The 15,120-nt window shown below is 47.5% G+C and overlaps 1 non-coding gene across 1 annotated transcript; it reads left to right on the top strand.

The window, feature by feature from the left end:
- Positions 1-14,641: 14,641 nt before the first annotated feature.
- Positions 14,642-14,743, top strand: LOC125114138 (U6 spliceosomal RNA). Its single transcript, XR_007131707.1, has one exon. It is a non-coding gene; the product is annotated as a U6 spliceosomal RNA (small nuclear RNA).
- Positions 14,744-15,120: the final 377 nt, after the last annotated feature.

Below are 15,120 nucleotides of genomic sequence, written 5' to 3'. Positions count from 1 at the left end.
AACAAGAATACAGCCTTGGGATCCCGGTCCTGGTTCCTCCTCAAGGGCTACACAAAACAATATCTTTGAGCTCTTCTGCTGAACTAACACCCTCAACAAATGGCAGATATTAACCACTTGATGAAGCCTTCTTTGTCCCAGAAAGAAGGTCACGGTGAGATAACTGCAAGGACTGCTAGAACCCATCTGGGACCACCTGACACCAGGTTTGAAGAATGCAAGCTTGCAGCTCCCCTGATCCTTATCTGCGGCCCAATTTTCCATTCCCAAAACTGTAAGACCACCTCCTATTCTCTCCCAAGGGAGGGCACAGTCTTTAGAGCATTAGCCTGCCGTGGCCTCCTTTGCCTGGCAAAGCAATAAAAGCTACTCATTTCTACCTTCACCCAAAATTCCACCTCCTCATTTCTATTCAGCCCTAGTAGACAAAGGCCAAATTTCAGCAGCAAAATGAACTCGTTATCATCATCGGCTTAATAGTGAATGTGAACTGGCTTTTCCTCAAACTTATATGAAGTGTAAACAAAGACCTTTTTGGAAAACTAAGATTCATTTACAGTTCTAAAACATAATCTACAGATAAATCATATTCTTGCCAGCTACACAAATTCGGTTTCTATACAAATCAGATTGCTATGTCCAATGCCCCCCCCCCGCCCCCCGCTGTGAAATTCTGGAGCAATCTCCAGAAACAGAACCCCTTCCTCTCTCAGACAATGTCAGATGTGTTCTAGCTCTGACCCACCAAAGCCATGACCCTCCACCCCAGCTGGAGCCCAGGTCAAAGGCGCTAGAGAAAGGCTGATTTCTCTGCACTATCAGATCTGGTCAAGCCTCTCGTTTTACATGCCAGGAAAAACAATAGGGGACCTGGTTAATGCTGAAAACACCACAGGTAATTAAACAGGCAGGGCTGGACATAGAGTCAGAGAAGGAAGGAAGGAGGGGGCTATGCAAATTTTCTTCTTCAAAGCCAGCGTTATCAAACTAGCAGTGGTATCTGATTCCTAGATGCCATTTAGTTTCAGAGGCAAAAGCCCAAGGAAAAGGGAGGCCGGTGGACTGGGAAGTCAAATGCGGAGATGGATGGTGGGGTCTGTAGCTTTATGCTCAAGTGTCAGCCTTTCATCTAAAGTGTTGATTTGCAAGAGCTCCCTCTGTGGCTCAATGGTAACCAACCTGACTAGTATCTATGAGGATGTAGGTTCCATCCTTGGCCTTGCTCCGTGGGTTAAGGGATCTGGTGTTGCCGTGAGTTGTGGTGTAGGTCACAGACATGGCTCGGATCCCTGGTTGCTGTGGCTGTGGTGTAGGCTGCTAGCTGCAGCTTTGATTTAACCTGTACCCTGAGAACGTCCACATGCTGCAGGTGCTGCCCTAAAAAGCAAAAATAAAATAAAGTATTGATTTGCAACTGGGAGTGTATTTGCCTACCTCTTCTCTATGCCTGGGGGCCCATATGGCAATTTGTGGAAACATTTTTGGTTGTTACAACTTTGGGTCAGGGGAATGTTACAACCATCCTCTGGGCAGAAGCTGGGAAGCTGCTAAACTTCCGACAATGCCCAGAGCAGTCCCGCAACAATCAATTAGCCATCCCCAAATGTCAACTCTGGTTTAATACACAGGAAAAGGAAAAAGAAACTCAAATACCTAAGGGGCTTTCAAATGCCATATAATCTACACATATATATACATATATACACATATATCATTTAATCTTCACACCAATGCCACAAAGCTGTGCCCATTTCCCAGATGAGAAAACAGAATTCACCCAGCTAGTAACTGGCAGAGGAGGAAACTGAACTTGGCTCTGGGTGATTCTCGCCAGACCTTGAGCTCCGTGAGAACAGGCATCTTGTCAACCCATTCACCTCCATGTCCCCAGCTGATACCTAACAGAAGTTTAATAGACACTTACTTGAATTAACAATGGATAAATAGGAGTTCCCGTTGTGGTGCAGCAGAAATGAATCGACAAGGATCCTTGCTCAGTGGGTTAAGGATCTGGCGTTGCCTTGGGCTGTGGTGTAGATCTCAGATGCTGCTAGGATCCTGTGTGGCTGTGACTGTGGCGTAGGCCGGCACCTGTAGTTCTGATTTGACCCCTAGCCTGGGAACCTCCATATGCTGTGGGTGTGGGCCTAAAAAGCAAAAAAAAAAAAAAAAAAAAAAAGTATAAATAAATGAATGCCTGAATCAAAGGCCCTAAAGCACATGCTCATTTATTTCCACCACACCTAGAGTGAGGATAAAGGGCCTCATCATATCCCTCCAGTCTTCTGGTCAAGGCAGAATGATTTGCCTCAAAAATGGAAATCTTTCGTTTCTTTTTTTTTATGGCTAACACCTGTGGCATATAGAAGTTCCCAGGCTAGGGGCTGAATCGGAGCGGTAGCTGCTGGCCTACACCACAGCCACGGCAACACCAGATCCCAGCAGCATCTGCAACCTACACCACAGCTTGCAGCAATGCCGGATTCTTCACCCACTGAGAGATGCCAGGAATCAAACCCACAACCTTGCAGAGACCAGGTCAGGCCCTTCACCCGTTGAGCCACAACAGGAACTCCAACAGATGACTTCTTTTGCTGAAGCATCCTGCACATGGTCCAATATTCTACTTTGACTCTAAAAGTCCCCATGGCCTCTCAGTTTGGCTGCCCTTAGTTGAATGGCTCTGCCTGTCAATACCCCAGTATAATTCCCAGAGGAGGGTTAGATTGGTGTAGGCAGACCAACATTTAAGATGACTCTGGTCCCAGCCAGACGACTGCAATTTCATGAGATACCCTGACTAAGTACTGGCTAAATGAGCCTTGTCAAGCCTGAAGATCATCAGCAATAAAAATAATTGTTGCTGTTTTGACTGCATGTGGGGGTGACATCACACAGCAGTAAGTAACTAGAAAGTATCTTAGTATTGGGAGTGGGTTGCTGCTATAACAAAAACCTAAACACAAGCATTATAATTCTGCTCCAAAAGAAAAAAAAAATCTGCTCCCAGGTCCAACATTTGAAGACCAAATAAAGATTTACTTTCTTTCTTTTCCTTTTTTTTTTTTTTTTTTGGCCACACCCACAGCATGCATCCAGGCCAGGGAATGAACCTGTGCCACTGCCTGACAACACCAGATCCTTAACCCACTGTACCACAAGAGAACACAGCAACTCGGGATCCGAGCCGCACCTGCAACCTACACCACAGCTCATGGCAATGCCGGATCCTTAACCCACTGAGCAAGGCCAGGGATCAAACCCACAACCTCATGGTTCCTAGTCGGATTCATTAACCACTGCGCCACAACGGGAACTCCAGAAAAAAACCTTTATGATCTGGTTTAAAACCCTCCTGGTATCACATCGCTTCTAGGACAGAATCCAAACTCTTCTTTGTGTCCTACGAGGTCCTCTTGACCTGGATCCCCTCTGACTTCACCTCTCCCCACCCTCTACCTCACCTCCCACATTCCACTCCAGACACTCTGGCCATCGTCTTGTTTTGCCAACATGGCTCAGAGCCTTTGCACTTGCTCTGCCTCTGCCTAAAGCACTCATTGAGTTCTTTGCAGAGTTGATTCCTTCCTAAGACTCCTGAATCATCCAATCCATTACTCACACCTCAAAGGGTTCGTTGACTTTTCTTTTTTGGCCATGTCCACTTGTGAAAGTTCCCAGGCCAGGGATCTAACCTGTGCCACAGCAGCGACCTGAGCTGCTACAGTGACAACACCAGATCTTGAACCCACTGCATCACAAGAGAACTCCTAGTCAACCAACTTTCCCTTTCTTCCTTCCTTCCTCCCTCCCTTCCTTCTGTCTTTCAACTTGAGCCACTGCCGTGACAACACTGGATCCTTAACTTGCTGTGCCATAAGGAAACCCCAGCTGACTTTTTTTTACCAGAACTTACCGTAAGCTGTAATTATCCCACTTCTTTATCTGTAGGCCCTGTGAAAACAGGAGTCCTATCAGCCGGAGTCACTGCAACATCCTCAACTCACAGAACAGTGCCTCGTATATAGCATGTGCTCAAAATTCTTGCTGGGCAGGAATGAATCTCCATTTTCCAGGCTTGGAATCCAAAGCTCAGACAGCTTAGGGACTCGCTTAAGTAGCAGAGCCAAATCTGACTGACTTCAAAGCCCGGGCTCCAGACCAATGCTGCTCAAATCAGCTGGTCAGATATTTGCTACTGGTCCAAGCCTCAGGCAGTGACAGATTGTACTAAAATGGGGCACAATACAATGCTATCTTCATTGAGCATGTCTCGCTGTGACAAAAATATCTGCTGAACTGAAAACAGTGTGCCTAGTCATTCAATGGATATATACTCTGTGGAAGCTCCCTATCGAGGTGAGATGTCATCGCAAACTGGGGGAGTGGGGGTCAGAACCACCTGTGCCCCACACCGCGACAGCATCGCCCTAGCCACCTTACGCCTTCCTCTTCTTCATGCCTTAGCCAATGACTTCCTGCGAAGCACCTGGTTTATTCCTGGCTCTTTCTTCCTCTCATCTGTGGGCTTGTGCACAGGAAGTATCTGATAATTTGTATTGCAGATGAAGAGAAAATTGAGAAGATTTTTTTAATCTTTTTTTTAAAAAGAATTCTGCTTTTCAATGCCAGCAAACAAACCCTTTTTTTTTTTTTTGGATTATTCCCCAGTTTTGAAATTTTCATGAGGCTCCAAGCTCCAGAAAGCTATTCTTGCTGGCTAGTTGGCTAAGCCCTCAGTCAGAGCCCTGATTTCCAAAGTGGAACTGTGCAAACTATTATTGTACCCGCTGGCCTCACAGCCTAAGGCAGCGGCAGCCTTAAAAATCCTCTGGTGCCGAGGCCTGTCCTTATGTGCTCTTAATCTCTCATTATACTGATGCAGAGCTTCCTAACCAGTCAGCCCTCTTCTCCATCACCACGGGCTCTCTATCAGTGCTCTCACTTCTAACCTCACCACATAGCCCCCTACACACATACACACACACACACACACCCCATGCCAAGATAGCATGCAATAGGAAAGGTCTGCTCAAATATTCATTCAAATATTCAGAGAGAGCTTTCTTTTTCTTTTTGCCAATTCGTTTCAGGGCCACACCTGCAGCATATGGAAGTTCGCAGGCTAGGGATGGAATCAGAGCTGCAGCTGCTGGCCTACGCCACAGCCACAGCAATGCCAGATCCAAGCCGCATTTGTGACCTATGCCACAGCTTGCGGCAATGCCTGATCCTTAACCCACTGAGCAAGGCCAAGGATGGAACCTGCCTCCTCATGGATACTAGTCAAGTTCTTAACCTGCTGAGCCACAAGGGGAACTCCAGTGAGAACTTTCTTTATGCCAGGAACTGTGTTAAAAGTTAAGGCTTAAAAACCCGAGTCCTGGAGTTCCCGTCGTGGCGCAGTGGTTAACGAATCCAACTAGGAACCATGAGGTTGCGGGTTCGGTCCCTGCCCTTGCTCAGTGGGTTAACGATCCGGCGTTGCCGTGAGCTGTGGTGTAGGTTGCAGACGCGGCTCGGATCCTGCGTTGCTGTGGCTCTGGCGCAGGCCAGTGGCCACAGCTCTGATTCAACCCCTAGCCTGGGAACCTCCATATGCCGTGGGAGCGGCCCAAGAAATAGCAAAAAGACAAAAAAAAAAAAAAAAGCCGCGTCCTCGTCCTCTGGGACCTTTCTGAGCTGAGTGAGGAAGTCAGACGACATATGACACAAAGAGCATCACGATGAATGCTATGAACAAAAGTCACAAATGTTTCTTTTCTTTTTTTTGTCTTTTTGCCATTTCTTGGGCTGCTCCTGCGGCATGTGGAGGTTCCCAGGCTAGGGGTCGAATTGGAGCTGTAGCTGCTGGCCTAAGCCACAGCCACAGCAACGCGGGATCCGAGCTGCATCTGCGACCAACACCACAGCTCACGGCAACGCCAGATCCTTAACCCACTGAGCAAGGCCAGGGCTTGAACCCGCAACCTCATGGTTCCTAGTCAGATTTGCTAACCACTGCGCCACGACAGGAACTCCCCTGTGACATTTAGTTTTTAACTATTGCACTCTGCTCAAACTTGGTCAAAGCTTTGATAAGAACACTTGCGTAGGCACCTCAGGGCCTGGCACAGGCGCGTCTATAATTAGAGCTATCCCTGATTAAACATGGTCATACCATGTTCAGGTTTACACCCATAAAGAACAATGATTCCCTCCTATTAAACTGCCTTTGTTGTCAATAATTATTGGTTGCTGGAAGCTTCTAGAAGGATGAGAGTTTGCAGGTTGCATCTGAAGGACTTGAACCCGAACCCATCCAATTTAATCATTCGTGAGTCAACATGGTGGGTCAGAGTGCCTGCTAGACTTGGGAATACCAAGCAGAATAAGTCACAGTCCTGGCCCTCAAAGAGTTCATCTGGCATTGAAGGAGATGGGTGAGTAAATGGATCACTATATCATCATGCAAGTGGCAAAGACAGAAGCATGTACAGGGATGAGAAGTTGCATAAAGGAAAGAAAGAGGAAGGGATTTCTGGGTTGGGTGTTTTTTGTTTGTTTTTCTTCTGGCTGCACCCATGGCATATCCAAGTTTTCAGGCCAGAGATTGAACCCGAGATGTAGCTACAACCTATGTATGCCACAGCTGCAACAACGAATCCATTGCGCCAGGCTGGAATCTAACCCACACCTCAGCATAGGCAGGAGCCACTGCACAGAATGCTGGATTGTTTTTTTTTTTTCTTTCTTCCTAAAGCTATGCCCATGGTGTATGGAAGTTCCCAGGCTAGGGACTGAATCTGGGCTGCAACTGCAGGCCTACATCACAGCCACGGCAATGCCAAATCCTAGCCGCATCTGCGTCCTATGCCTCAGCTTGCAGCAATGTTGGATCCTTAATGCTGGATCGAGGTCAGGGATCCAACCCACATCCTCACAGAGACAGTGTTGGGTTCCTAACCTGGTGAGCCACTGTAGGAAACTCCCAATGCTGAATTTTTTTTTTCTTTTTTTTTTTTAAGGGCTGCACTTGCAAAATACGGAAGTTCCCTGGCTAGGGGTTGAATAGGAGCTACAGCTGCTGGCCATGCCACAGCCACAGCCACAGCCACAGCCACGAGGGATCCAAGCCATGTCTGCCACCTACACCACAGCTCACATTGCCTGATCCCTGACCCACTGAGCAAGGCTAGGGATTGAACCCACATCCTCATGGACACTAGTCGGATTCGTTTCCACTGTGTCACAATGGGAACTTCCCCAATGCTGAATCTTTAACTGGCTGAAACACAGTGGGAGCTCCTGGGATGGATTTTAAAATAGGAACAGGTGTTCAATTGGAACTTAAGAAGAGAGGCTTATACAGGTACCAGAGGTATGAGCACTGGGCAGTAGCATGTGCTCGGTTTGCTACAAGCAGTTTTTGTCTTAGAGCATATAATGAAGGGTGTGCAGAAGCAAGAGATGCAGCTAAAGAGGTTCCCAGCATCCAATTATGATGGGCCTCCTATCCTAGGCTGGGATCTTACCCTGAAGACAACATGGTGGGAGAGGCATGGTTCTCATCCTTGGAAGTGATACAGTCTGGTTTGCTTTTGAGAAAACTCCCTCTGGCATCAGTAAGGAGGGCAGATGGGATAAAGCCAGCCAAGGGGCGGGAAGGACATTTTAAGAGTTTAAGTGTGAGATGCAAAGGCTGGCGCTCAGGCGAGAGCAGTGAGGTTAGGCAGGAAGGAGGACATGTGAGGATAACAGCAAGAGCACTGGGTGACTGGCTGGATGTGGACTGTGAGGGGGCGAGGAGTCTTTCCGTGTTGGGCGAGTGGGTGGATGCTGGTACCTCCTGCTGAGGCAGGGCCTTTAGGAAAGTGAGCAAGAAAGCAGAGAGGGGGCGGGAGGAGGACAAGTTCATATCTGGACTTGTTCAGGTTGATACACCAGGAGAGGGGATTAGCAGGCAGAGCAGAGCTCCAGAGAAAGCCTCGTCCTTGTTCTCATAAGGAAATGTCTGGGAGGACTCACTCCTGGGAAGAGAAAAAGTATGTGACACCCAAGCTGGGGGCCTCGAGGATGTAAATCATCAGAGTTCCCATGGTGGCTCAGTGGGTGAAGGACCTGACAGGTATCCATGAAGATGCGGGTTCGGTCCCTGGCCTCGATCAGTGGGTTAAGGATCTGGTATTGCCACAAGCTTTGGAACTTCCACATGCCCTGGGTGCGGCCTTAATAAAGACCAAAAAAAATTTTTTTTTAATTTAAAATTAAAAAAAAAAAAAAAGAGGAATTCCTGTTGTGGCTCACTGGTAATGAACACAACTAGTAGCCACGAAGAAACAGGTTTGATCCCTGGTCCTGCTCTGTGCCACGCGCTGTGGTGTAGGTCGCAGTTGCAGCTCGGATCCTGCATTGCTTTGGCAGTTATATGGGCTGGCACCTGCAGCTCTGAGTCTACCTCTAGCCTGAGAACTTCCATAGGCCATGGGTGCAGCCCTATTAAAAAAAAAAGATTCAAATTGTCAACTATTGAAACAAGCTGACTTCTAGGACAAAAGGTCACTGCATCCCCCATCTGAGGAGAATAGCCCTGGAGGATCAACAAGGCCAAGGCAGAACTCTCGATTTCCCACTAATTTTATTCTCCATGCCCCACCTCCTTTGTAAATGACACTACCATGTACCCCAAAGCTCAAGCCCAAACCCTAAAACCTACTATCCTTCAAGCCTCCCTTTCCCTCCTCTCATCCACTTCATCTAATTCATCTTTAACCACCACTCTATTGCCAACGGTCCCATCACCCTTTTTTTTTTTTTTGTCTTTTGTCCTTTTAGGGCACATGGGAGGTTCCCAGGCTAGAGGTCTAATTGGAGCTGTTGCTGCCAGCCTACACCTGAGCCACAGCAATGCCAGATCCGAGCCGCATCTGCAACTTACACCATAGCTCACGGGAACGCCAGATCCTTAACCCACTGAGCGAGGTCAGGGATCGAACCTGCAACCTCAGGGCTCCTGGTCAGGTTTGTTTCCACTGCGCCACGACGGGAACTCCTGTCCCATCTCTCTTGATCCCTCATTCTGTGTTACTATCTTCACAGCATTTACACTACCTAAATATGCTATCCATCTAATTTTTTTGGCCACACCTGCAGCATGCAGAAGTTCCAGGGCCAGGGATCTCAAACCAGCACTACAGCAGCAACCCGAGCCACAGCAGTGACCATGCCAGATCCTTAACCTACCAAGCTACCAGGGAACTCCATATCTATCTAACTTATGCTATGGAAAATACTATGTATCTTTGTAATTGTTTACTGTCTCTATCCTCTTTGGAATATAAGCTCCAGGAAGTTGGGGGCTTAGTCCTGTTCTTCACTGTATGTCTCACAACTAGAAAAGTGCAGCTTGTGGCAACGGTGGATCCTTAACCCACTGAGCAAGGCCAGGGATTGAACCTGCATCCTCATGGCTACTGGTCGGGGTCTTAACCCACTGAACCACAATAGGAACTCCTTTAAACAGAGCTCTTTTTTTTTTTTCTTTTGTCTTTTTGCCATTTCTTGGGCCGCTCCCAAGGCATATGGAGGTTCCCAGGCTAGGGGTGGAATCAGAGCCATAGCTGCCGGCCTATGCCAGAGCCACAGCAACTCAGGATTGGAGCCGTGTCTGCAACCTATACCACAGCTCACGGGAATGCCGGATCCTTAACCCACTGAGCGAGGCCAGGGATCAAACCCACAACCTCATGGTTCCCAGTCGGATTCGTTAACCACTGAGCCACAAAGGGAACTCCTAAACAGAGTTCTTTTTTTTTTTTTTTTTTTTTTTCTATTTCTTGGGCCGCTCCTGCAGCACATGGAGGTTCCCAGGCTAGGGGTCCAATTGGAGATGTAGCCACCGGCCTACGCCAGAGCCACAGCAACACGGGATCCGAGCTGTGTCTGCAACCTACACCACAGCTCACGGCAACGCCGGATCGTTAACCCACTGAGCAAGGGCAGGGACCGAACCCGCAACCTCATGGTTCCTAGTCGGATTCGTTAACCACTGCGCCACGATGGGAACTCCTAAACAGAGTTCTTGATACAAGCCCTCTCTCCCTCTCTGCTGCCACCACCCAAGCTTAGGCCTTTCACAGGTTCGGGACAGCTCTCAGAAACCTCCCAGTCCCACCCCGACCCAGACTTGGTAACTGATTGTAGGTGGGCCGGGAGGGTTGGGGAGGAGACTGAGGTGACTAGTCTTTCCAAGTCCTGGCACCTCTCCAATCACACAGCAGCCAGAGGAGCCCCCTAAAATCACAGGTCATATCCCTCCCTGGCTTAACACTTCTTCCAGCGGGCCTGGAGGCCCAGCCTGCTCACCTCTCCAACTCTACCTCTCATCACTCTACTCCTTGCTCCCTACTCCCCACATTCTGCTTCTGTCCCTCCAACCAAACCTACCCTGCAAACCAGTATCTCCTCTGTCTCCCCAGGCAATCTGCAGGGATCCCAGCTCCTACGCCACCTCCTCAGAAACGCCCTCTCTGACCATCCAAACTAAAATTCAGCCCTCTCCCCTCCTGCACTGCCAGGCACCCTCTAGTATATCAACCTGGCTATTTCCTTCACATTTATCATGGCCACTCCTGCGGCATATGGAAATTCTCAGGCCAAGGACTGAATCTGAGCCACAGCTGCAGCAACGCCAGATCCTTCAACCCTCTGTGCTGGGCCAGAGATTGAACCAGGGCCTCTGCAGTGACCCGAGCCGCTGCAGTAGGATTCTTTTTTTTTTTTTTGTCTTTTTGTCTTTTCTAGGGCCACTCCCGTGGCATATGGAGGTGCCCAGGCTAGGGGTCCAATCAGAGCTGTAGCCACTGGCCTACTCCAGAGCCACAGCAACGCAGGACCCGAGAGGCATCTGCAACCTACCGACCGACACCACAGCTCACGGCAACGCCGGATCCTTAACCCACTGAGCAAGGCCAGGGATCGAACTCGCAACCTCATGGTTCCCAGTCGGATTCGTTAACCACTGCACAAAGACAGGATCTCCTGCAGTAGGATTCTTAAACCCACTGCACCACTCCCCAGTCTACTCTTGTTTACCGATCTGTTAACTTGATTATTGTTTCTCATTTTTTTGACCTCTCCCCCCACCCAGAACACAGCCGAACCTCAGTATATGTTGGCTGGGATTGAGCTTCCACTGTCATGATGATGACGACAACGACGACAATGACAACGACGACTGCTACTGTCGCCAATGATGTTCCCCAACATGAGATGCTGGTTTGAATCTGTGGATCCAAGGACTGACTGGAGGAGGTTCTCAGCCATCTAATTAGAGACAGAACCCACTGTTAGGAGCTTAGTTGGGCTTTGAAGCTAGAAAGTGTGTGTGTGTGTTTTCTTTGTACCCCAAAACCTCATGGTCATCATTAGATACAATCTACCACCTGTCTCCATGGAGACGCACTGGGTAAAAGCAAAATGAGGATACACCAGGGTTCCTCTATCACTTTGCAAGATGTGCTGGATAAACTGTGTTTGGCAGACAATAAATATTGAGACAGGAAGTGCCTGGATCCAGAACATCTCCTGGGGAGTTCCTGGTGAGGCTCAGTGGTAACCAACCCAACCAGTATCCATGAGGATGAGGGTTTGATCCCTGGCCTCGCTCTGTGGTTAAGGATCTAGCATTGCTGGGAGCTGTGGTGTAGGTCACAGATGCAGATCGGATTCTACATTGCTGTAGCTGTGACATAGGCCGGCAGCTCCAGCTCTCACTTGACCCCTAGCCTGGGAACTTCTGTGTGCTGTGAGTGTGGCCCTAAAAAAGACAAAAAAAAAAAAAAATCTCCCAAGCCCTTTCTATGTTCTTTGCAGCTCCTACACTCACTCTGCCTGGAAGGGTTCTAAGGACATGCTAGGGAAGAGAGGAAATGGAGTTAACCAGACAGTGCTGGAGGGATGGAGGTTATATCCAACAAGGGCCGCAGAAGAAAGATTCTGGCCAGAAATGAAGCTTGAATGAATGAAACCTGGTAGTTTCAATAATAGTGGGGAAAATTTAAAGGAGAACATAGCTGAACTCACCTCGCATTATTCCCGAAAAAGAGACATATTTTAATGGACCTCAAAATTCAGAGATGGAAGAAATCTCAAACAATTATTTCATTTTACAGGTACGTAACTTGAACTCAGAGGGGTCAAAAGACTTTCCTAGGGTCATACAGAAATTCCATGGAGTTCCCATTGTGGCTCAGTGGGTTAAGAACACAATGTTGGCAGTTCCCGTCATGGCTCAGTGGTTAATGAATCCGACTAGAAACCAAGAGGTTGCGGGTTCAATCCCTGCCCTTGCACAGTGGGTTAAGGATCCGGCGTTGCCGTGAGCTGTGGTGTAGGTTGCAGATGCGGCTCGGATCCCATGTTGCTGTGGCTCTGGCGCAGGCCAGTGGCCACAGCTCCGATTGGACCCCTAGCCTGGGAACCTCCATATGCCACGGGTGTGGCCCTAGAAAAGGCAAAAAGACAAAAAAAAAAAAAGGAACCCAATGTTGTCTCTATGAGGATACGAGTTCCATCCCTGGCCTCAAGCCGTGTGGCCCTAAAAAAGACAAAAAGATCTGGTGTTGCCACAAGCTGGACAGTAGATTGACCCCAGGCCCAGGAATTTCCATATGCTACAGGTACAGCTGTAAAAAGAAAAAAAAAAAAAAAGACAAGACATTCCATGGCTGATCTAGGACTAGAACTCTCATTACTTTAAATTCAGGGTTTTTCTGGCACATAACATCACAGGTGTAAACTTAACATTGATGCTACATTAAACTTAAGTCATCCATGTGTGGCCACAGAAACGAACAAAAGCCGGTGTCCCAAACTCAGCCAAATTCCTATGTTTCTCATTTCTAGCTCGCCTTCCTCTTGATCAATGGCCAGCCTATCACAAAGCCTATGTACTACCTCCCCTTCGACTTTCAAACCGATGTTACCAAAAGAGGCAGGAAACAACCAAAAGATATACATTGGTAGAGAACAAGGTGTGCACAGATTATGGAAGCAGCAGGTAGATCATATCAGATAAGAAACACTTTTTGAAGCCGTATCAGGACAGAGGTCATGACTCTCAGTCAAAAAAATTGTGGGGGAGTTCCTGTCATGGCTCAGTGGTTAATGAATCTGACTAGGAACCATGAGGTTGCGGGTTCCATCCCTGGTCTTGCTCAGTGGGCTAAGGATCTGGCATTGCCACGAGCTATGGTGTAGGTTGCAGACTCGGCTTGGATCCTGCGTTGCTGGGGCTCTGGTGTAGACTAGCGGCTACAGCTCTGATTCGACCCCTAGCCTGGGAACCTCCATATGCCCAAGAAAATGGCAAAAAAAAAAAAAAAATTGTGGGAAAACAGGATCATTCAGGAATATCTAGGGCTCTGTGTGAGATGGAAGGACAGAGGGGGGAAAAAGGAGGAGGGGAGGTTAAGTCTACCACTCACAGTTTCAAGTTATCAGGTCACTTATCTGAGAGCTCAGAAGAAAGTTTCTATAATAAATATAAATTAAAATACATTTCTAAATAACAAAAGTGGACCCTGGGATCAAAATAACAAAAGGAACTACAAAGCACCTATCAGACCTGGGGTCTAATCCTAAATAAACACCTTGGGCAAATAGTCTAAATACTTAACATTTCTTCCTTATCTTTACAATAAGGATAATGACAACACTTAAAATATAGTCATCACTTAGTGATCACTACCTATTTGAAGGCAACAAATTTAACACTATATTTGCCTTCTTTCACCTCAATCCTCATCGTGATGAAATGTAGGCACCATTATTTCCTACAATGAGAATCAAACAGATTAAGTAATTTGCCCAACTTTTTTTTTTTGCTTTTTTAGAGCGGAACAGGTGGCATATGTAAGTTCCCAGGCTAGGGGTTGAATGAGAGCTGCACTGCTGGCCTATGCCACAGCCACAGCAACAGCAACGTGGGATTCAAGCCCAGTCTGTGGTCTACACCACAGCTTGTGGCGATGCTGGATCTTTCACTCACTGAGCGAGGCCAGGGACTGAACGTTGCATCCTCATGGATACCAGTTAGGTTCATTACCTCTGAGCCACACTGAGAACTCCTCGACTTTGTAACCATGTTGTCGAAATGAAATGATATGTGAATTCAAGTTTGAGTTACATTTCAAAGGGTGGTTGTGAGTACTACATTTAAGTTAAATTTTTTAAAGTAAAGAAAGCACTCTGTAAAGTGCTAACTCTGAGTACAAAATCCCTAAATGATGGTTTGTGTCCCTTCCAGTCCTTACTCAAAACCCTTGTCATATCCTCCACAAGGAAGGGGCCATAAAGCTCAATCCTCCATTGCCGACTCTCAAACCACCTATTGCGAAGTCACTAAATTCCTGGTCAGCTAACTGGAGGAGGGGAAGCCAGGAGAAGACTTCCGTTCCTATTCCAGCTGTAAGACTCAGAATCTAGGAGACGGCGGGACAAGAGTAAGAACTAGAGCGCTTAATTTTCTTCTCTAGGAATCAATTTCCTCATTGGAAGGGGAAGCTGGGCTACAAAGCCCCTTGAAGGGAACCGTGGACCCGTGGCAAAGAACACGTGCCCCACGTGTGACTTGTCCCATCTTCGAAATTAGCAATAGATAGTGCTCGCTTTGGCAGCACATATACTAAAACTGGAATGATATACATTAGCATGGACCCTGCGCAAGGATGACACGCAAATACGTGAAGAGTTCCATACCCCTCCCCAAAAAAACCAAAAAAAAAAAACAGCGATGGACAATAAATGCACGCACTTAACAAAATTACTGAATTAAATAATTCCCCAAAAGTGTTTATCATCATTACCGTATACTATTATGATAATCATTATTCCAACACCAGCTTTGGAGTTGTCTCAATTAAGCCAGGGGATTCCTTCGAGGATGACTTTAATTTGCAAACGCACTCACTGGTTTGTCTAAAGAGCGGCTCTAGAGCCCTGTATTTAGAGCCCTCTTTGGCACAATAACCAGGTTTTTTTGCCTCTAGAGGAAGTCTGCCACTTGCAAAACAGCCATTACTACCCAAGCAAGACGTCCCCTTCTCCTTCTTTCTCGCCGCCTGGGCGAGGCTTGAGCTC

The sequence above is a fragment of the Phacochoerus africanus genome, chromosome 1, assembly GCF_016906955.1.
Source record: "Phacochoerus africanus isolate WHEZ1 chromosome 1, ROS_Pafr_v1, whole genome shotgun sequence".
In the NCBI taxonomy this organism is placed as follows: domain Eukaryota; kingdom Metazoa; phylum Chordata; class Mammalia; order Artiodactyla; family Suidae; genus Phacochoerus; species Phacochoerus africanus.
The sequence above is the reverse complement of the archived record's forward strand: the minus strand, read 5'-3'. Positions and strand labels throughout refer to the sequence as shown.